This window comes from Pongo pygmaeus, chromosome 3, assembly GCF_028885625.2.
Source record: "Pongo pygmaeus isolate AG05252 chromosome 3, NHGRI_mPonPyg2-v2.0_pri, whole genome shotgun sequence".
NCBI lineage: Eukaryota > Metazoa > Chordata > Mammalia > Primates > Hominidae > Pongo > Pongo pygmaeus.
In genome coordinates this window covers 102670565-102694655 of record NC_072376.2, presented here as the reverse complement: position 1 = coordinate 102694655, position 24091 = coordinate 102670565, and the positions used below count along the sequence as shown (strand labels likewise).

Here is a 24091-nt window from a genome sequence, read left to right as displayed (position 1 = left end):
TCAGAAGCAGATGCTGAGCCAGAGTTAGAAGTACGAGATTGCTGGGAAGTAACACCAGGAAAGGTAAAGGGGAATGAAAAAGGGTTATGCAGGGAAAGCCTTCAGACCAGAAGGCAGATCTGACATTTGTGGGGGAAAAAAAAGAGGGTAGGAAGAATTAGACATGGAGAACAATGCAGGGAATGCAATAAAAATTCCACAATGTCTTGACTAACCCATGTGGCACTCTGCCAAAAAGACAACTGGTCAAGTGAATCCTACATTGTAAGAAATGGTCAGGTCCCTAGTATCCCATCATGCTCAGTCATTGGCTGGGAGATGATCTGGAAAAGCATGACCTTAGCTTGAATCCTGCAGAGGATTCTAAAGGTTTGGGAGCCAAGACCTGTCATCTACCTGTATTCCTCACAGCTGAAGAAGAAGTTCTTTCTTGAAGGAAGACCAAGAAGCACGCCTCCACAACAGTCACATATCTCAACAAGGTGGAAAGCCAAAGCCCCTTTGTGAAGCACCTGTAAAGAAAGCTTCATCACATTGAAATTAAATATATTTATTCATATGTGGATTCTCAACGTGTTTTATCTTTCCATTCCTTGAATTCTCAAAACCAACTATATTCCTCTTGCAAAAGCAGCCTTCTGATAGTTGATATGAATTTTCTTATACCAACTGCATCTTCACTTGTCTAATTTTAACACCCCATATCCCTTAAATTTCTTTCCCTTTCCTAGAGGAACTAGAACCTCACCTTCCTCACCTTGCCTGAGGGCCCAGTATCTTGGGATGGGCATAGGGATGACAGAAACTAATGCTAGATGACAAGTTGGTGGGTGCAGCGCACCAGCATGGCACATGTATACATATGTAACTTACCTGCACATTGCGCACATGTACCATAAAACCTAAAGTATAATAATGATAATAATAATAATAATAATAAAAGAAAAAAAAAAAAAGAAACTAACACTCAGTCTTCAGTATATGGAGATGAAGTAAATGTGTAAGTTACTGGGTATTTCAGATACCTTTTTCTACAAAACAAAACACTCCCAAATTTAATGGCTTAACACGACTGTGTATCTGCTTATGATTTTACAATTTGAGCAAGGCTCAGCTGGCTGGCTTTTCTGCTGATCTCACATAGGCTATTCATGCAGAAGCACTTTTCTGCGGACTTATCTGGGGCTGAAATCCAAAATTACCCCACTCATACACCTGGTGATTCAGCTGAGCTAGCTGGAACAACTGCTAGCTAACCATGCATCTCTCTCACTCTCCTCGCAGCATCTCTAATAGGGTAGCCAACCACATTACATGATGGCCTAGAGGTCCAAGAGAGTGAAAGTGATGGCTGCCAGGCCTCTTAAAGCGCATAACCGATACAGTATTACTTATACCACATTGTGTTAGTCAAAGCAAGTCACAAGTTTATCTCCTGGATTCAAGAGGAGGAAAAATAGATCCCACTTCTTGATGAGAGAAGCAGCAAAGCATCTGTGGCCAATTTTAATCCACTACTGAAGCAAAGCTGTTATCAAACCAGTAGCATAGCTAAAGCATCAATCTCCAGGGAATGAAGAGACAAAAATGAGGAAAAAAGCAATAGATCAAAAAGTAGAGATGGCCCAGACAGAGCAAGTAGGTTCTAAACCAAAAGTAGGAGAGACAAATCCAGCAATAACCTAACTGTATAGCTTTAGAATCTTATTGCTATAAGACCAAAGACTAGTTCCAGCACTTATGACATTAGCCTAGTTTCATAGCCTCTATAAGCCTCTATTTTCTCAATTGCCAAATGGATAATATAATGCCCACCTCTCAGGTTGTCATGAGACTCAAATGAGATAATAGATCTATAGAAATCTGTCCCACTCAAGAGTGGAGGTTGTAGTTTAGGTTGCTTGTTTTTCCATTTTTGTTTTCTTCTTAACTTTAGAATAGGTAACAGAAAGTCATATTAGGCTGGGCATGGTGGCTCATACCTGTAATCCCAGCACTTTAGGAGGCCATGGTGGGCAGAAGGCTTGAGCCCAGGAGTCTGAGTCCAGCCTGGGAAACACGGCAAAACCTTGTCTCTACAAAAAAAAAAAATATATATATATATATATATATATATATAAAAGCCAGCTATGGTGGTGTGCACCTGTAGTCCCAAATACTCAGGAGTTCGAGTTGGGAGGATAACTTGAACCCATGGAGGCTGAGGCTGCAGTTAGCCATGATGGTGCCACTGCACTCCAGCCTGGGCAACGGAGTGAGAACTGTCTCAAAAATAAAAAAGAAAAAAAAAAAGAAGTCATTTTAAACTCAGGAAGGGTAGAAGAAGAAAGAGTAGAACCAAATTTTGCAGGATCTTACAGGCCTGTCTTTTGACTGGGAAGTTGTATACATGAGAGGGATAAGGGCCTGCACACTAAACCACTGAGAGCTGCTAGAGTACACAAGCCAGGAACTAGAAGCCTCTGATGTTCTTGGAAAATTCAGTCATTAAGAAATATACTAATAAGAACTAGGCTAATTATGATCCTGCCTTTATGGAGCCCTTACAGTACTGAAACTGGCATATCCTTCTGCATCAGTTTTAAATTACAAATACTACCACTCATTTATCCAAAAAAATCTGTTTTGAGTGTCTATTACATGCCAAGCATTACACATTAACTGTGGAAAAGCCAGAAATCTCTTCCTCCATCTAATGCATCTTAAATCAGTGTGAAATAAAACATATGTGTGTGTTTCATGTATTAATCATTATGTGTGTTCCACACTATAATCATTTCTTTATAATATTTAGAGAATTGAAAGAAAAAATATGTTATAATAGACTGGGATAGCAAACGATAAACACAGGTGATGAACAAATTATCTAAAATATTTCCTGCCACAGAAGACACTTCTAGATAGCCAGCAGTTTTCTACTTAAGCCTATTTTCATTGTACAATGCAGCACCCTGAGTAATCCATTACAACTGCTGTTTTATAACAATATCTTCAAAATCACTTCAAATGTTTGTTAGGTGATACTGACACCCCACAAGGCAATGATAATAGAAAGGGGCATTGGGAAAAAGTGAATAAAATGCAAACTATAGAAATTCCCTTGTCATATGTCAACCTCGGGAGTCTGCCTTTTCTCCATCTTCTGATGAATTGGAGCTCTAACTATGAACTCAAATTGATTAGCTGGGTTCTGTAACACAGAGAAATATAAAATCTCTAAAGATATGTATGATACTGCTGCTAAAAATTCCAACCTATCTCTTACTAACACATGAAGAAAATATTGACTGAAAAGAGTACTAGGGTAATATGCACTTACATTAGCAACTTCCCAATCTCATAAGCTACAGTTATTCAACACATATTTACTGAGCATGTTCTATCTAGCTAGGCACTGAGATACAAAGATGAAAAAGACATTATCTACCTTCTTGAAGTCATAAAGGTCTAATTGTGAAGAATATTAATTAATTTTTGTTTATTTCCTCTCCCATAGGACAAACAAACTGAGAAGGCAACAAAATAAATTCTATAATTTGGGCCTACAATGAGCAAGTTTCTTTGACCCATGTCATATTCAATGCAATACAGACTTTTTTTACGTTATATTGTTTCCTCTAGATCCAAAATTATTTCGCTGAAATCACTGGATTAACAGTGTATAGATTTATCACATTCCCTTCAGTTACAGTCCATTAAGGTCATAAAGTAGGCTCAAGATATGTAAACTACTAGACATTCTGATGCCAAATCTACCTCTGTCTCTCACTTGGGACACCCTTGAGATAACCTGGTCCATATTACACTCCAATGATCAATGTCCACGTGAATCATCCATGTTAAAAATCAATGCAATCAATATTTCTCTGACCCACAGTCACATACTTCTTGTTCGTAGCCTGTAGTATTTTGTACCATGCAATTGGGTCTCTGGTCCCTCCATCAATAAAAATAATGAAGGGTTAGTAATTTCCATAAATACTAAAATGTAAAGAAGTACAAATTTACCCTGAATCTATAACAGTAAAATCAATATTGTCTTTTATCACATACTTACAGTCTTTTGACCAAAATCCATAGTGAAAAAAATACATATCAATTGTTTAAAACACATAGGCAAAGTCAATCAAAAAGGTTACATACTTTATCATTCTATTTATATAACATTTTGAAACTACAAAATTTTAGAAATGAGGAATATATCAGTGATTGCTGGAACTGTTCAGCATCTTGACTGTGGTGGTGGATACGTGAACCTATATATGTGAAAAACTGTATAGAACAAAACACACACACACATATATACATACAAATAAATACATGGAAAACTGATGAAATCTAACTGTTTGATGGATTGAGTAAATACCCAGGGTATAATACTGTACTATAATTTTGCAAGATATTAGCACTGGAGGAAACTGGCAAAGGGTTCACAGAAACTCTGCATGTAAAACTGCATATGAATCTATAATTTACTCAATAAATTTTCAATTAAAATAAATCAGAAAGAGTTTGTATTCATTAAGGTCCCATTTGAAATAATTATGGAAGGTATTCATGCAAATATGAATATGAAAGATATACATTGAAAACAAGGAAAAACAAAATTTAAAAAACCAATGTTGGTAGAGAGTACCAAGGGATTAAAAAGGCACTCTGAAATTTAGATAACAGAAAAATTCCACTATAAAATAAACGTGCGTAAATTGTGTGATCTATTCCTTCCCTTGTTCTAATTCCCATATTGTCATTTAGAAACAATACACTAAGCCACATTTTCAAAGCAACTCCTAAATCTAGCCAAGCCCAAACTTGCCTTTAAAAGAGAAGCAATGCTATTAAAACATTTTATCTTGTGAACTATGCACATAACTCCTACTAACAACAATAAGAAATGTTTCAATGTGGTGGCATGAATAGTGAAGTGAAAGAGAAGGAAGGAAAATTAATTATAAGAACACAAAAGATAGGAATGGATAGAAGTATATTTTAAATTATAATTATTTTATCCAGGTCTCTTTTTTTAAATGCTAATGAGAAATAAGACATCTTCTTAAGGAAAGAAGGCCCCAGGAAGACCCCTTCTAAATACGCCCCTCTCCAAATACGGGACCCTGTGTCTTTAAACCAGAGCTGCCTCAAGATTATGTCTCATGAATATCCCCACCCCAGAAATCATTTCCATGCACCAGCTTGCTTTGTTACCTGAGCCTGCAAAATTTACTCTTTGATAATTTGATGTGCTTGTACTACCGTTACAGAGTGAAAACCTGCGAGTCATTCTGAGAATATTACAAAGAAAAAACAAAGAATAACAGATATTTAGGTATAAATATTTCATTTATCTGATATATAAGCTATGTTTTATTCAATTAGTGGTAATAAAAGCAGCCAGGATCAGTCCCACTTGATATGTAATGTAGGCAAAACAAATAAACAATCTTTATCATGTGGCTCTTAGTTTTTGTCCTGTACCAGATCAGTTCAAATAGTCAAGGCATCTAAACTCACTCCTACTTCCGCTGTCAAAGCTCGCTTACAGCAGACATTATACAGTAATCATTTATGCCAAAGGGTAGATGTTATTAAAGACTCAGGTAATAATTCCCTGAAAGAATAAATATATATTTTTAAGAAATAGAGATACAATTTGTATTTTAATAGTGATAAAAGTTTTATGTTTTGAGGTTTGATCAGAATTCCAGGTATCAATATCAAAAAATGACAAGAGAAGACGTTCGTTTCAAGGACACCAGATCCTGCTTGTGTGTTATAATATAATATGCTGTCTAATGCACTGCCTATGCCTAGGTACAGATCTTAGCATATGGTAGGTGCTCAGTAAATATGCTGAATTTTTTAATGCTGTAATTGTACCACATAATTATAGCAAGCTATCTAGTCTACCTAAATATAATATTAGCTCTGAATGATTTTCAAAAATATATAACTGTCATACACTCTAAGCATCAAGAGAACATAACCTCTTCATATTGTATGTAATTATCTACTCTCTCTGCAATGTTCCCAAGATTATTTTTCTTATACTACCATTAAGTATATTTCCACAGAAACTTATAATAGTTTGGGATTTTCTGTATTCTATTGCCTGTTTCCCACCTCAGGTTAGAAGTATTTAAGTGAAAAATTGATACAACTTTTTATTGTCAAAATAATGACTCCTTGCTTATTAAATGACATAAAGATAATATCGTTTTCTAAAAATCGATTCCCATTTATAGAAATTCAATTTCTAAATCATCTTCACAATGCAAAAAATTGCCAAATTATTTCACGATTAATTTTACCACATAACTAAATTAGCATATATTTATATAGTTATTTATCTTTATTTCAAAAATGGAGAAGGGAATAAGAAAAATTAAAATCCAGAGGCTATTAAAATATGTATTTCTGTGTGATTGTGGTACAATGATACATCTAAATTGCATCTGATCAGTTACAGTTTTCTGAAACAATACACATATCTGAAATGATCAGGACCAGCTCTAGCTGGTTCTTACAGATAGCCTTGGCAAGGTGTCCACTGCCTGGTAAATTAAAGTGATTCATCAATGTCATTGCTGTCGCAAATGCACAAGATTGGCCAGTAGAGATGGATACAAAGTACAGAAACGTGCCAGATGTGTTGCATGCTTGAATTTTTTTCAGAGAGGATAAGCACTTCATGTATGCTGAAGCCCATCAGACCTGATTTCTGTTTTGTTATGTTGTCAGAAATCCTGTTCATTAAAATCTAAGAGTGATAGCTTAAGTCACAGAAAGCAAAAAAAAAGCAAATCAAAAAGAAATATATATTCACGTGCAGGGGAAAAAATCACATAGGCGACAAAGTTAAAAAAAAAAAAATCATAGAAGAATAAGCCCCAGAGAAGCATAGTTTGTTGTTTTGAGATAAGTGCTAACGTGATGAAATTAAATGTTTTGAATTACAGTAGTTGCCCCTTATCTACAGAGGATACCTTCCAAGACCCCCAGCAGATGCCTGAAGCCACAGATAGTACCAAGTCCTATCTATACTGTGTTTTTCCTTATACATACACACCTATGATAAAGTTTAATTTCTAAATTAGGCACAGTGAAAGATTAACAAAAATAACTAAAAACAAAATATTTTATAACAACATACTATAATAAAAGTGATGTGTGTTCTCATTTTCTCTCAAAGCATCTTATTGTACTGTACATACCTATTTTCAGACTAGGACTGACCACAGGTTAACTGAAATCATAGAAATCGAAACTGCAGATAAGGGGAAACTACTGTACTTGGTCTTAGTAATTTTAAGACAAAGAAATATTAGCAACACAAAAGTTCTTAATAATATTTTACTTATCATTATTACGCTATTTCCCGTAGATCTATTTCCTTATTCCTAATTTATAGAAGCAATCTAAAGACTCAGACTTCTAGCATTTAACTCAATAACTTTATTTAAGCATGGGATACTTATAAGGTATTATTTCAGGTACAAGAGTGATAGCAAAACCAGTACAATCATAATCTTTCTCACAAAATAAGTAGGCTTGTCAGTATCTAAAACTGAACAACAGTCCATATGCCCAATACAAGTAGTGGGATCTGAAAAATCCCCACTTCATTTACAATGAAGAGCAAGGCATGATTTTTATTGAAAATAAGATTAAACTCACAACTGAGACAGATAAATATACTTGGGACTAGGGTTTAGGTAAGTGCCACAGACTGAGAATGTGGATTTGAAGGCAACTACATATATATAATATATTTACAGTGAAGAGCAAGGTATGATTTTTATTGAAAATAAGCTTAAACTCACAAGTGAGTCACATAAGTATATTTGGGACTAGGGTTTAGGTAAGTGACACAGACTGAGAATGTAGATTTGAAGGCGACAACATATATATAATAATTGGGATGATGAGAATGAGTAATATATAAATTATGTAGTGTGAGAAATAAGCCCTGACCTCTTTCAAGATAAATATTTCAGGCATACCTGTTTACCAGACATCTACAACTGGATGTCCATTCTAAAAAATAACCTGATAACAGAATTAATCATTTCTTTCCAAACTTACTTCTCCTCCTATATTTCCTATCATAATGAAGTCCCAAAACATAGGAATTACCGATGACATTGTTCTCCCCATCAATCCCCAACAAATAAGTCAGTGCATCCTGTAGATACATTCTCACAAAAAGTTCATTTCCTCATCCCTATTTCCATACTTCTAATTCATGTCACCATCATTCTCATGTAGATTATTCAAATGATTTCTAGCCCATCTCTCTCTGTGATCTTTCAACTCCCGTACTTTGCCCTGAAGCCAGAATTAGCCTTCTAAAATGCCAACTTCACTCCTTTGCATAAATCCTGTAATAATTTCTCCTTAATCTTAGGTCATATTCCAAACCCTTTCACAGGGCGTAAAAAGCCTTGATCATCAATATCAAATCTCAATAGTATAACCCCCTTCATTGCTAACACCAAACACATATACAGGCATCCTACTCTGTAGACATATTAATATTTATTTATTTATTTATTTATTTATTTATTTATTTTGTAAAGACAGGGTTTTGCTATGTTGTCCAGGCTGGTCTTGAACTCCTGGTCCTAACTATTCTCCCACTTTGGCCTTCCAAAGCTCTGGAATTACAGGTATGAGTCACCACACCTGGCCTAATCTTTTTAAAGTTATTTTAAAGTTTCAGGTTTTCGTATCATGTTTACATTTTTATATAGTTCCAACCCCACTTTCAGCCCATGAAGAGTAAACTACTCCTAAGGAAATTAAGACCCTGAAAAGTTATCACTTGCCCTTACTATGTAGCTAGCTGTATATAACTCAATAATTAAAGCCAGACTGCCTCACTGCAAGTTTAATGTTTTATTTCTTATTTAAGTTTTACAACTTTTTTAAATTAGCAGCACAAATCTCTCTTTTTTCAATTTTTATTTTAAATTTGGGGTACACATGCAAGTTTGTTACAAAAGTAAATACTGTGTGATGCTGGGTTTTGGGGTACAAATGATCCCAGCACCCATATGCTGAACATAGTACTCAATAGTTAAATACTATACAAAATACTAGCAAACTGAATCCAACAGCACACCAAAAAGTTAATTCACCAGGATCAAGTCTGCTTCATTCCTGAGATGTAAGTTTGGTTCAACATACTCAAATAAATAAATGTGATTCATCATATGAATGAATTAAAAACAAAACCGCAGGATCATCTCAATAGACATGGATAAAGCTTTCAATAAAATCTAACCTCCCTTCATGATAAAAACCCTTAAGAAACTAGACATTAAGGGATGGGTGTGGGGACCCATGCCTGTAATCCCAGAACTTTGGGAGGCTGAGGCAGCAGGAGTTTGAGACCAGCTTGGGCAACATAGTAAGACTCCCTTCTACATACAATAAAAATTTTAAAATTTGCCAGATGTAGTGGTGTGTGTCTGTAGTCTCAGCTACTCATAAGGCTGAGGTGACAGGATCTCTTGAGCCTGGGAGGTCAAGGCTGCACTGAGCCATGATCATACCACTGCACTCCAGCCTGGGTAACAGAGTGAGACCCTGTCTCAAAAAAACAATAATAATAATAAAGAAAAAGAAATTAGGCATTGAAGGAATATAATTCAAAATATTAAGAGCCATTTATAACAAACACACAGCCAACATCATAGTGAAGAGGGAAAAACTGGACACATTCCCCTTGAGAACCAGAACAAGACAAAGATGCCTACTCTCACCACTCCTATTCAACGTAGTATTGGAAGTGCCAGCCAGAGCTATCAGGCAACAGAAGGAAATAAAAGGTATCCAAATAGGAAAAGAAGAAGTCAGCCTATCTCTCTTTAGGGACAATATAATTCTATACCTAGAAAGCCCTAAAGACGACTGGGCATGGTGGCTCATGCCTATAATTCCAGCACTTTGGAAGGCCGAGGCAGGTGGAATACAAGGTCAGGAGTTTTGAGACCAGCCTGGCCAACATGGTGAAACCCCGTTTCTACTAAAAAAAATACAAAAATTAGCCAGGCATGGTGGCAGGCACTTGTAATTCCAGCTACTCAGGAGGCTGAGGCAAGAGAATCACTTGAACCCCGGAGATGGAGGTTGCAGTGAGCGGAGATTGCACCACTGCACTCCAGCCTGGGCAACGGAGCAAGACTCCATCTCAAAAAAAAAAAAAAAAAAAAAGTCTAAAGACTCCACCAAAAGGCTCCTGGAGCTGATAAATGACTTCAGGAAAGTTTCAGGATACAAAATCAATGTACAAAAATTAGTAGCATTGCTATACACTAATAACATCCAAATCAAATCAAGAATGTAATCTCATTTACAACAGCAATACACAAAAAAATTAAATACCTAGGAATAAATCTAACCAAGGACGTAGAAGATCACTACAAGGAGAACTACAAAACACTGCTAAAAGAAATCATAGATGACAAAAACAAAGGGAAAACATCCCATGTTCAAGGGTTGGAAGAATCAATTATTGTTAAAATTGTCATACTGCCAAAGGAAACCTCCAAATTCAATGCTATTCCTGTTGGTTGCCAAGTGACCAACGTCATTTATCACAGAACTAGAAGAAAAATGATTCTAAAATTCATATGGAACCGAAAACCAGCCTAAATATCCAAAGCAACCCTAAGCAAAAAGAACAAAGCTGGAAGCATCACACTGTACTACCAACTTCAAACTATACTATAAGGCTACAGTAGCCAAAACAGGATGGTACTGGTACAAAAAAAGATGCATAGATCAATGAAACAGACTACAGAACCCAGAAATAAAGTCACACACCTACAGCCATCTGATCTTCAACAAAGTCAATGGAAATCTCTTTTATAAATGATATCTAATACAGAACTGTAATGTGCACACCTTTAATATAAGTTGCTCTGACTGTCACAGTTTTGTAGTTGAAAGATCTTAAAAACATTCCCATCCACTGGACTATCTCAAAAACACTATACACCTCACTTCAATAATGGAAGCTTATGAACTCCAGCTGTAGGGAGAAATCCTTTGACTCTTTCCTATATTATGCCTTAGTACACAGAAGAAGGAATTTAGAGCAAAACATCTGGCAACAAGTGAAGCCCTTTTCAAATTCAATGCACGAACCAATCACCCAGGAGTAGAGAGAAGTATTGTTAAAAAGCGCATTCTGATTCAGTAGGTCCAGGATTAAGCCTTAAATTCTGCATGTCTAACAAGCTTCCAGGTGATGCAGATGATGCTGATTCAAGAACCACCACACATTTGAGTAGCAAGGGTCTGTGTTATGTAAAAAGTTTCTGCTCCTTTCTACCAACTTATTCAAATCTCTTCAGGGATAAAGAGTGACAAATTTTATCCATCAGAATTTTTCACAGTTGGTAAGCGGAATTCATTAAATATTATCCACGTACATACAGAACACACACACATTTTCACACACACTACAAACTCTATCTTCTGCACCTCCTACATCCTGACCCTGTGCAGGCCCCCTCCTCTGCCCCTGCCCTTCTCTCCTGCTTCATGTTCTCAGGTAGTAAAGCCTGTTGGACAGTGAGTGGGTTCCAAAGATTAGATCTGGGATTCCAAAGATTAGATCTGAGGCAGGTTTTCAATTTAGCCTCAGGTTAAGTAAGATACATTTTCCATTGCATCTTTGCCAGAAAGTTCTATATTTGGAAATTATTGGGAACTATCTTGCCCATTATTAAAGCAGATACTTTGACCCACATTTGATCACTAGTGCCCTGTGTATATTTTATCTGTCAAATAGAGCACAGAGTGTGAACTTGCTTTTTCTTTTTTTAACCAGGTGTGCATATTTTTAAATTGAGATAAATGGTGTTTTTCCTTAACTTCAAGAAAGTCAGGTGATGTTGAAATCTATACAGTGAAAGCTTACACACCCCTCATTAAACTTGCTACTATACTAAAGGTCAAAAGTAACTGATTTCACAAGTAGGTCAAGGACATCCTTTTTGTAGTCAATATGCTTAAGAAATATATACTTTGGTGAAAGGACTTTAATTTACTAAATGCTCACTCAAGTGAAAGACACCTTGAAAACCTTTTACAAAGAAAATATTTTTTATAACTAGTTTTGTAAAGAAGGGCTACAATGTAATCGTGTATTGCTGATGATAATGCTTCACTAGTTGGGTATTACATTCAACCTATTTCTCAGGAATGGTGAACATGCTTAGGAGAATTTTTATATAGCTCCTACCTAATCATTTTTAAATAACCTATTTATTTTGATAGAATGCTATTCAACCAGAAAAACATAATGTAAAGAGAAAAATATAGCACTCAAAGCATTAATTCATGACACATTTCTTTAAAATTAATGAGCTGTTAGAATTCATACTCATCTTTCTCCCCTTAATAACAAATCTGTCAAAAAGAATTTACATAACTGTGCAATCAAACACAAATTGAAAAACCTAACAGGAATGCTATATTAAAAGGAATAAAATTAGAATAAAATGTAATATTCCTGGAAGAGCATATTTACTAGAATATTCAAAATTCTTTGTAAAAGGTAATGTGATGCACAGCAAGGGAATCCTTTAACCTCTCTGGACCTCAGCTTCTTCATTTATAAAAGTAGAAAAATGTTTTTTACAGTCTGTTATCTCAAAAGCCTATATGATTGTTCTAATTTCACAATTTACTCTCATCTAGGACTGAATTAGCAGAAACTCTGATGGTGCCTTTGTTATGTAGCAAATCCACTGACTTGGCCAGATCTTACAGTATTTCTTTAGGAAATACATCTGCTTTTTATTGCCTTGTAATGACCTAGCAACTGCATGGCTACATGATGTTAAAATAACTGAGAAATTCACAGTTAATTCATTTTTGTGAACAATATTTACTGATTATGCTGAGTGATCACATTTTAGAATCACAAGCTTTAATCTCCAGCGTTTCCCTGGGTGCTCTCCAGCAATCCTATTAGCGCATCCCTAACTCGCCTAGGTGATATATTCATATTCTTTACTCTCCTCTCAAATCTCCAACACCTTTTCCTATTATCCTCACTCTCACATTGGTCTATTACTGAAAACATAGAAGCATTTTGAAAAGAACTTCTATAGACTCCTAGTTCCACATTCCCAATCCACTTGCAACCCTGTCCATGTAATCTCCCTTTCTTACCACTGCTAAAGATAAACACTTCCTGTGCCTATCCAAAGCCAGCTCTCCCATATTTGCACTGCGTTCCATCCCCTCTCAGCAAATTAATCGCCTCATTCCAGAAATTGTATTCCTTCTCCATTACATGGTTAATTTTATCTTCTTTAGATTATTACCTACAAATTTATTCAGACTATTCCCTATAAACATAATGTATTAACCTTAAAAACAAACAAAAATTCCTTAATCCCTCTCCTCCCTCCAGCTATTGACTTATTCTATTCTCTCTTTTATGGCTAAATCATTCAAAAGCATCTCTCATGCTTTCTGTCTCCACTTCTGTTTTCTCCAATTTTCATTTAAAGATATTCCAGTCAAGTTTTTATCACCACAATTTCAATGAAGCAGCTTTTGTCAAAGTAATGAATGATCTTTATATTGCTAAGATCACTGCTAAATTCAGTCCTCACCTTATTTAAGAACTAGCATTTGTCAGTGTTGACTAATCCCTTCCTGATGTACTTTCCTTACTTGGTGTCGAGTACAACAAACTCTCCTGGTTTTTCTCCTCACTTCTTGGCTTGTCCCTCACCAAGCATTTCCTGGTTCTTCTTCATAGTTTCCACAATCTCCACAAGTGCGCACTCCTCAGAGTTCAGTTTGTGGACCTCTCCTCTTTATTATGTACACCCCTTTGCCAGGTGATCTCACCTAGTTCCACCTTGTAAATGCCCAGCTATATACCATGGACTCCCAAATCTCTATCCCCAGCCCAGATCTAGCCTGTGAAATCCAGAATCACATATTCTAATGGCCTACTCAACATTTTCACTTAGATGTCCAATAGACATCTCAACCTTACCACATCCCAAAGGAAATACCTGGTTTTCCTCCAAATACTTGCTCATCTCACAATCTCCTTCCCCATCTCAGAAAATGGCAGTCCAATCTAAAAACCAGGCATCCTTATGTCCCTTTCTCTCACACTTCACATTAATCCTCTAGCAATTCCTTATGACTCTCTCTCCACTGCTACCACCCTGTCAGCTACCATTGCTTTCTCCTGATTACCCTGTATCACGGTATTTTCAACACTGATGCCAGAATGCACCTGTCAAATCAGAAGTCAGATCTTCCTTAAAAGCACGCATAACCTTTACCATGTCACACAGATAAAACCCAAAAGCCTTACAAATGCCTTCATGATCTCACTTCCCCCATACACGTTAGGCCTCATCTGCCATTACTCTCCCTCTCAACCACTCTGCTACAACACTGTTCTCCTGGCTTATTCGTCAACAGGCCCAGTCCTCTCGTGCTAAGAGGTCTTTACACTTGATATTCTCTTTGCCTAAAATATTCTTCCCACAAATTAGCCACCCAAAGATCTCTGCTCAGATGCTATCTTTGCAGAAAGACCTTTTGTGAACATCTTACATAAAATGCAACTACCATTGCACTCCTATTTCTCCTCATCTTCCTTTACTTTTCTCCTTAGCATTATCAGACATACAATATATCTATACTCTTTTGGAGTTTCAAAACTCTCCAAATACCACTAATCTCCAGTACGTCAGATATAAACTAGTTCTAGTAAACAACTTTCTAACTTGATTAAATATTTAATATAGTTTATTCAGGGTTAAAGTTATTCTCTACTTTGTTCTTGTATTCCTTAAAACTGAAGAAAGTCAATCCTTCAAATGTATTTAACTATAAGAGATGGGTCACCGTTTTAAGTGATACAACATAAAGAAAGCAAACGATGTGAATAAAAACAGAGAAAGTAAAGTCCCTTAAGATGGAATTTTCAACTTTTTAATATTCAGAGTAATATATGTATTTCAAGATAAAATATTGTGATTATTAGATACTCAAATGCATTAGTTTCCATCATACATTTAAAGAAACAAAACCAATTTGTATATTGGGTGGAGATATATATACATATATGACAACCCAAACAAATACAGCTGCTTTTCTGCACTCCTCAAAACTTGAGCTCTTTACAGTGAATATCTGGGAATATTTGGGAATCTTATTGTGGCAATTTAAAAATCTCTGGACTATAAGATGCTTTGATTAAAGTGATATAGACAAGTCAAAGAATCTTCAGAAGAAAGTATCCAATTTCATGATACATCTTGAAATTTTTCTACCTAATGAAAGCAGGTATATGATGAGAGCTGTATTCAAATAACTAAAGGGCTGACAGCGGTTGTTGCCTGCACTTCAACTTGACATTCCGCTAAGATCGTTTGTCTTGTTAAAGAAGTATTCTGTGTTTCCTTCCAACTTTAAGATTATTTGTTATTTTCTTCTTTTCTACTTCTGTCTATTCTGCCTACAGATGTGCTCAAGAATCTTTGAGAGGAAAAAAAAGCAAAAAACAAAACACAATGACTTCCTTGATTATCTTCTTCCTCTCAAGAATTCATCAGTAAACTTCCTAAAACATGTTTCTGATTACGTTACTACAACTAATATTATTCACTAACTGTTAATCACATATGGAATGAAATCCAAGATTCTTAGGGTAAACTGTTGTGGCTGACTGTATTTGTCAACCATGGGTATAAGAATACTACATCCTACTAGCTTTCCTTCAATGTGATTTTGCCACTCCATTTGAAAGCAGAGTCAAATTGTTCTCTTCTTGAGTCTGGTCTGGCATTCGTGCTTTGCTTGTATCTAATAAAATGCAATGGATATTCCACAGTCATAACAGTAGCTCCTTTTCCTAAATACCTGTGAGCAACACTCAAGAATCTTCATTCTTATTCATTTTAAATGTAACCAGTTACGCAGTCATTCTCCTTGCCTTGAAAGCACTAATGCTGGACTATTACAGGACTAACCATGTCTTCTCTGAAGCAAGAGACAATGAAGGTAGAGATATGATTTTTACAAATAGCTAAAAATAGGGATTTAAGAAACCCACAAATTTCTGGGCTTGCAGTTCTTTAAGTTGAGAATTGAAGATTTGCTGATCTTGTTGCACATGGGGATTTCAAATGCTCTTATTCTTCCAAGGAACAGTTTAAAAGGAACTTTTCAAGGACTTTATCTTTTTCCCCAGAACTGCAAGAAAAGTTACTAAGTTCCCTGTCATTGTCTGATATTACTATATAAAAGAAAAAAGCCTATGAAACTGGACTGTTTTTAACAGCTAGTAGACTAAGGGAAATATAAACTGTTGAAAGTCTGAGAATACACTCAAGACAACTGAAATAAACAAAAATCACATCTCTCCCATAAGACAACAGAATTCTCATAAAGCTAATTAAATCATAAAGCATAATTGTGAAAATGGAATTATTTTAATTTAAAAAAAACAAAATGTTTTACATAGGATTTTAAGTATTCTGCTTTTCAAAACTACTGCCTAACAAAGTCATACAATCATTTAGAGTTTTGCCATCTGTGTCTTTTATTTTATTAGAAATGATAGCAGAGGCCAGGCCAGGCACGGTAGTTCATGCCCATAATCCCAGCACTTTGGGAGGCTGAGGCCGGAGGATTGCTTGAGCTCAGGAGTTCTAGAGCAGCCTGGGAAGTATAGGAAGACCCTGTCTCTACAAATAATTTAAAAAATTAACCAGGTGTGGTGGCACATGCCTGTAGTCTCAGCTACTCAAGAGGCTGAGGCAGGAGGATCGCTTGAGCCCCAGAGGTTGAGGCTGCATTGAGTCGTGATTTCACCACTTCACTTCAGCCTGGGCAACAGAGTGAAATCCTGTCCAAAAAAAAAAGAAAAGAAAAGAAAAGAAGGAAAGAAAAGAAATTATAGCAGAATACCTGAAACTCATACAACAAATAGCTATAATCAATTCAGATGAAGACAACTGCTTCAACTTCATAATTCAACTTTAAGACAAAACATATATATGTATAGTTCATTTTAATTTTAACTTTTAAATTATTTTCGTGTAGATTTTTCAAAGTTCTGTGAAACAATCGTTGATTCTTTTAAACAGTGTAAACTGAAAAGATCATAGCAACAACCACTTGCCTGCTGATACAGGTCAAAGAAGGAAAAGGGAAATGACTGCTCAATTTCCTTCTTTTTAACAAAAGACCTTTCACCTACATAGCTGTTTCTTGGGCCATTGAAAGAGTGCAAACAGAGCATGGAAGGGAAAAAGAGAGATTCCTCCAGTTAGTATTAAGCAAGAAGTCCAAGTGTTTACTTTGCTAACATTAGGGCATAGAAAAACAGCAAGATACCGAGAGAAAGGCTTCAGAAATTGTAATTACAGACAAAACTGCCTGATTAAAGTACTGCACAAACCAAACCAAACCAAACCAAAACAAAACATATAAAGGGATGCGTCACTTAATCCCAGAGGAGAAAAATTACACAGGACAGTTCTTTAACAATGATGGATAAAGATTAATTCTTAATCTGATTTACATTTTAAAACAGTACTATACCAAAAAATTTTAAAAAAAAGAAAAAAAAAACGCTAGACAAACAGACACAATGAGCTTGATTACTCAGAGACATTTAGTTTGGAAAGGAAGTCCTAAAGATTTAATTGGCCCAAAGTAAAGGAAAACTGAAATTCAAAATGTAATGCCACACACAGAAAACATGTTATTATACATTCCATTGTTCTCAAATAAAATTAGAACTGTCTTAGGGTCTCATTGATTAGACCATGAGAAATCTAGTATTATTCTTTAGGCAAGGGTCATGGGCCCCTCTGGTAGTGCAGACATATGCAGATCAAAAGGGGCATGGCCAGACTTCTACTCCAAGCAAGACTGGGACCACACCACTGGCCTAGGGTAGTCAGGCTGCTACTCCTTCACCTTTACCTTAGAACTGAGTGCCCTCAGATTCTGCCCCTCCATCATCTGTTCCACTGCTCAATGCCCAGATCCCTACCAATGATAGTAGTACACAGCATGCTCCAAGGGCAAATCCACTCCTCTGTGCAAGGCTTGACTAGGGGTGCCCCTCACTTGGGCTCTCATGACCAGAACACTTAGTGTCTACTGATTTCCACACCCATACCACCATCTATTTCAGCGGGTCACCCTTTACAGCTTCTTTATACAGTGAAGGGAGGCAATAACGAATAGAAGACTGTCCAAATGGTCACTGGCTCCATTTCTTATAAACAAGTAAGCCTCTGAGCATCTTCTGGAAGGGTAAAAATAGGAGACCTGAAAATTATCTCAGGCAAATATTTTAATTATTGTCAGTACAAAGCCTAACAAAAACAATACATAAGAAAAAATAGGTAGATGTTTGGCACTCGGTGGCTGGCAAGATGGCTGAATACGAATGGCTCTGGTCTGCAGCTCCCAGGGAGATAAAGGCAGAAGGCAGGTGATTTCTGCATTTCCACCTGAGGTACCTGTGGAACTGTACCACAGCCAGGAGGGACTGTACTATGAGGAACAGTGCATTCTGGCCCAGATACTACGCTTTTCCCAGAGTCTTTGCAACCCACAGACCAGGAGATTCTCTCAGGTGCCTACATCACCAGGGCCCTGGGTTTCAAGCATAAAACTGGGTGGCTGTTTGGGCAGACACTGAGCTAGCTGTAGGAGTTTTTTTTCATACCCCAGTCGTGCCTGGAATGCCACCGAGACAAAACCGTTCACTCCCCTGGAAGGTGGGGCTGAAGCCAGGGAGCCAAGTGGTCTAGCTCAGTGCATCCCATGCCTACAGAGCCCAGCAAGCTAAGATCCAATGGCTTGAAATTCTTGCTGCCAGTACAGCAGTCTGAAGTCGACCTGGGACACTTGAGCTTGGTGGGGGGAGGGGCATCTGCCATTACTGAGGCTTGAGTAGGCGATTTTGCCTTTACAGTGTAAACAAAGCTGCTGGGAAGTCCAAACTGGGTGGAGCCAACTGCAGCGCCACAAAGCCACTGTAGCCAGACTGCCTCTCTAGATTCCTCCTCTCTGAGCAGGACATCTCTGAAAGAAAGGCAGCAGCCCCAGTCAGGGACTTATAGATAAAACTCTCATCTCCCTGGGACAGAGCCCCTGGGGGAAGGGGTGGCTACGGGTGCAGCTTCAGCAGACTTAAACGTTCCTGCCTGCAGCCTCTGAAGAGAGCAGCAGATATCCCGGCACAGTGCTCAAGCTCTGCTAAGGGACAGATTGCCTCCCCAAGTGGGTCTTTAACCCCCGTGCCTCCTGACTGGGAGACACCTCCCAGTAGGGGTCGACACACACCTCATACAGGAGCACTCTGGCTGGCATCTGGCAGGTGCCCCTCTGGGACGAAGCTTCCAGAAGAAGGAATAGGCAGCAATCTTTGCTGTTGTGCAGCCTCTGCTGTTGATACACAGGCAAACAGGGTCTGGAGTGGACCTCAAGCAAACTCCAGCAGACCTGCAGCAGAGGGGCCTGACTGCTAGAAGGAAAACTAACAAACAGAAAGAAATAGGATCAACATCAACGAAAAGGACGTCCCTACAAAAACCCCATCAGAAGGTCACCAACATCAAAGATCAAAGGTAGATACATCCACAAAGATAAGGAAAAACCAGCACAAAAACACTGAAAATTCCAAAAACCAGAATGGCTTGTCTCCTTGAAAGAATCACAGCCCCTCGCCAGCAAGGGAACAAAACTGGGTGGTGAATGAGTTTGATGAATTGACAGAAGTAGGCTTCAGAAAGTGGGTAATAACAAACTCCTCCAAGCTAGAGGATCATGTTCTAACCCAATGCAAGGAAGCTAAGAACCTTGAAAAAAGGTTAGAGGAATTGCTAACTAGAATAACCAGTTTAGAGAAGAACATAAATGACCTTTTTGAGCTGAAAAACACAGCATGAGAATTTCATGAGACATTCACAAGTATCAATAGCCAAATCAATCAAGCAGAAGAAAGGATATCAGAGATTGAAGTTCAACTTAATGCATCATAATGACAGGATCAGATCACACATAACAATATTAACCTTAAATGTAAACAGGCTAAATGCCCCAATTAAAAGACACAGACCAGCAAATTGGATAAAGAGTCAAGATTCATGGGTGTGCGGTATTCAGGAGACCCATCTCACATGCAAAGACACACACAGGCTCATAATAAAGGGATGGAGGAATAATTATCAAGCAAATGAGAAAAAAAAAAAACAGGGGTTGCAATCCTCATCTCTGATAAAACACTTTGAACCAACAAAGACCAAAAGAGACAAAGAAGGGCATTAAATAATGGTAAAGGGATCAATTCAACAAGAAGAGCTAACTATCCTAAATATATATGCACCCAAAACAGGAGCACCCGGATTCAAAAAGGAAGTTCTTAGAGACCTACAAAGAGACTTAGACTCCCACACAGTAATAGTGGGAGACTTTAACACCCCACTGTCAATATTAGACAGATCAATGAGACAGAAAATTAACAAGCATATTCAGGACTTGAACTCAGCTCTGGACCAAGCGGACCTAATAGACATCTATAGAACTCTCCACCCCAAATCAACAGAATATACATTCTTCTCAGCACCACATCACATTTATTCTAAAATTGACCAAATAATTGGAAATAAAACATTCCTCAGCAAATGCAAAAGAATGGAAATCATAACAAACAGTCTCTCAGACCACAGTGCAATCAAATTAGAACTCAAGATTAAGAAACTCACTCAAAACCACACAACTACATGGAAACTGAACAACCTGCTCCTGAAAGACTACTGGGTAAATAATGAAATTAAGGTAGAAATAAATAAGTTCTTTCAAACCAATGAGAACCAAGACACAATGTAACAGAATCTCTAGGTCACAGCTAAAGCAGTGTTTAGAGGGAAATTTATAGCACTAAATGCCCACAGGAGAAAGCAGGAAAGATCTAAAATTGACACCCTAACATCACAATTAAAAGAACTAGAGAAATAAGAGCAAACAAATTCAAAAGCTAGCAGAAGACAAGAAATAACTAAGATCAGAGCAGAACTGAAGGAGATAGAGACACAAAAAAAACCTTCAAAAAATCAATGAATCCAGAAGCTGGTTTTTTGAAAAGATTACAAAATAGATAGAATGCTAGCCAGACTAATAAAGAAGAAAAGAGAGAAGAATCAAATAGACACAATAAAAAATGATAAAGGAGATATCCCCACTGATCCCACAAAAATACAAACTTCTATCACAGAATACTATAAACACCCCTAAGCAAATAAACTAGAAAATCTAGAAGAAATGGATAAATTCCTGAACACATACACCCTCTCAATACTAAACCAGGAAGAAGTCAAATCCCTGAATAGACCAATAACAAGTTCTGAAATTGAGGCAGTAATTAATAGCCTATCAACCAAAAAAAGCCCAGGACCAGATGGATTCATAGCCGAATTCTACCAGAAGTACAAAGAGGAGCTGGTACCATTACTTTTGAAACTATTCCAAACAATAGAAAAAGAGGGACTCCTCCCTAACTTGTTTTATGAAGCCAGTATCATCCTGATACCAAAACCTGGCAGAGATACAACACAAAAAGAAAATTTCAGGCCAATATCCCTGATGAACATCGACGCAAAAATCCTCAATAAAATACTGGCAAACTGAATCCAGCAGTACATCAAAAAGCTTATCCACCATGATCAAGTAGGCTTCATCCCTGGGATGCAAGATTGGTTCAACATATGCAAATCAATAAAGTAATCCATTACATAAACAGAACCAAAGACAAAAACCACATGATTATCTCAATAGATACAGAAAAGGCCTTCATACCCTTCTGCTTCAACACCCCTTCATGCTAAAAACTCTCAATAAACTAGGTATTGAGGGAACCTGTCTCAAAATAATAAGAGCTATTTATGACAAACTCACAGTCAATATCATACTGAATGGGCAAAAGCTGGAGGCATTCCCTTTGAAAACTGGCACAAGACAGGGATGCCCTCTCTCACCACTCCTATTCAACATAGTATTGGAAGTTCTGGCCAGGGCAATCAGGCAAGAGAAAGAAATAAAGGGTATTCAAAAAAGAAGAGAGAACATCAAATTATCTCTGTTTGCAGATGACATGATTGGATATTTAGAAAACTCCATCATCTCAGTCCAAAATTTCCTTAAGCTGATAAGCAACTTCAGTAGTCTCAGGATACAAAATCAATGTGTGAATATCACAAGCATTCCTATACACCAGTAACAGACAAACAGCCAAATCTTGAGTGAACTTCCATTCACCAATTGCTACAAAGAGAACTAAATACCTAGGAATACAACTTACAAGGGATGTGAAGGACCTCTTAAAGAAGAACTACAAACCTCTGCTCAAAGAAATAAGAGAGGACACAAACAAATGAAAAACATTCCATGCTCATGGACAGGAAGAATCAATATCACGAAAAATGGCCATATTGCTCAAAGTAATTTATAGATTCAATGCTATCCCCATCAAGCTACCATTGACTTTCTTCAAAGAATTAGAAAAAACTACTTTAAATTTCACATGGAACCAAAAAAGAGCCCATATAGCCAAGACAATCCTAAGCAAAAAGAACAAAGCTGGAGACATCACACTACCTGACTTCAAACTATACTACAAGGCTACAGTAACCAACACAGCATGGTACTGGTACCCAAACAGATATATAGACCAATGGAACACAACAGAGGTCTCAGAAATAATGTCACACATCTACAGCCATCTGATCTTTGATAAACCTCACAAAAACAATCAAAAAGGAAAGGATTCCATATTTAATAAATGGTGTTGGGAAAACTGGCTAGCCATATGCAGAAAATTGAAACTGGACCCCTTCCTTACCCCTTATACAAACATTAACTCAAGATGGATTAAAGACTTAAGTGTAAGACCTAAAAATCATAAAAACTCTAGAAGATAACCTAGGCAATAACATTAAGGACATAGGCATGGGCAAAGACTTCATGACTGAAACACCAAAAGCAATGGCAACAAAAGCCAAAATTGAAAAATGGGATCTAATTAAACTAAAGGGCTTCTGCACAGCAAAAGAAACTATGATCAGAGTGAACAGGCAACCTACAGAATGGGAGAAAATTTTTGCAATCTATCCATCTGACAAAGGGCTAATATCCAGAATTTATAAGGAACTTAAACAAATTTACAAGAAAAAAACAAACAACCCCATCCAAAAGCGGGTGAAGGATATGAACAGACGCTTCTCAAAAACAGACATTTATACAGCCAACAAACATAGGAAAAAAAGCTCATCATCCCTTGTAATTAGAGAAACGCAAATCAAAACCACCATGAGATACCATCTCACGCCAGTTAGAATGGTGATCATTTAAAAATCAGGAAACAACAGATGCTGGAGATGATGTGGAGCAATAGGAACGCTTTTACACTGTTGGTGGGAGTGTAAATTAGTTCAACCATTGTGGAAGACAGGGTGGTGATTCCTCATGGCTCTAGATCCAGAAATACCATTTGACCCAGCAATCCCATTACTTGGTATATACCCAAAGGATTATAAATCATTCTACTATACATACACATGCACACATATGTTTATTACAGTACTATTCACAATAGCAAAGACTTGGAACCAACTCAAATGCCCATCAATGATAAACTGGATAAAGAAAATGTGGCACATATACACCATGGAATACTATGCAGCCACAAAAAAAAGGGTGAGGTCATGTCCTTTGCAGGGACATGGATGAAGCTGGAAACCATCATTCTCAGCAAACTAACACAGGAACAGAAAACCAAACACTGCATGTTCTCACTCATAAGTGGGAGTTGAACAATGAGAACACATGGACACAGGGAGGGGAACATCACACACCAGGGTCTGTTGGTGGTGGGGAGCTAGGAGAGGGATAGCATTAGGAGAAATACCTAATATAGATGACAGGTTGATGGGTGCAGCAAACCACCATGGCACGTGTATACCTATGTAACAAACCTGCACGTTCTGCACATGTATCCCAGAACTTAAAGTCTAATTAA

At 37.2% G+C, this 24091-nt stretch overlaps 1 protein-coding gene across 10 annotated transcripts in view; it reads right to left on the bottom strand.

Moving 5' to 3' along the window:
- Positions 1-24091, bottom strand: part of CCSER1 (coiled-coil serine rich protein 1) — a 1459661-nt gene that overhangs the window by 1365961 nt on the left and 69609 nt on the right. Inside the window, exons 2-3 of one of the 10 annotated variants that reach the window (XM_063663911.1) lie at positions 1983-2075; positions 397-512 (exon numbers count right to left, since the gene is read on the bottom strand). The exons of the other annotated variants lie outside the window; for them this stretch is intronic. The gene's annotated coding sequence lies outside the window, so the exon portion shown is untranslated. The remainder of the gene's footprint in view (positions 1-396; positions 513-1982; positions 2076-24091) is intronic. 10 annotated transcript variants of the gene reach the window in all.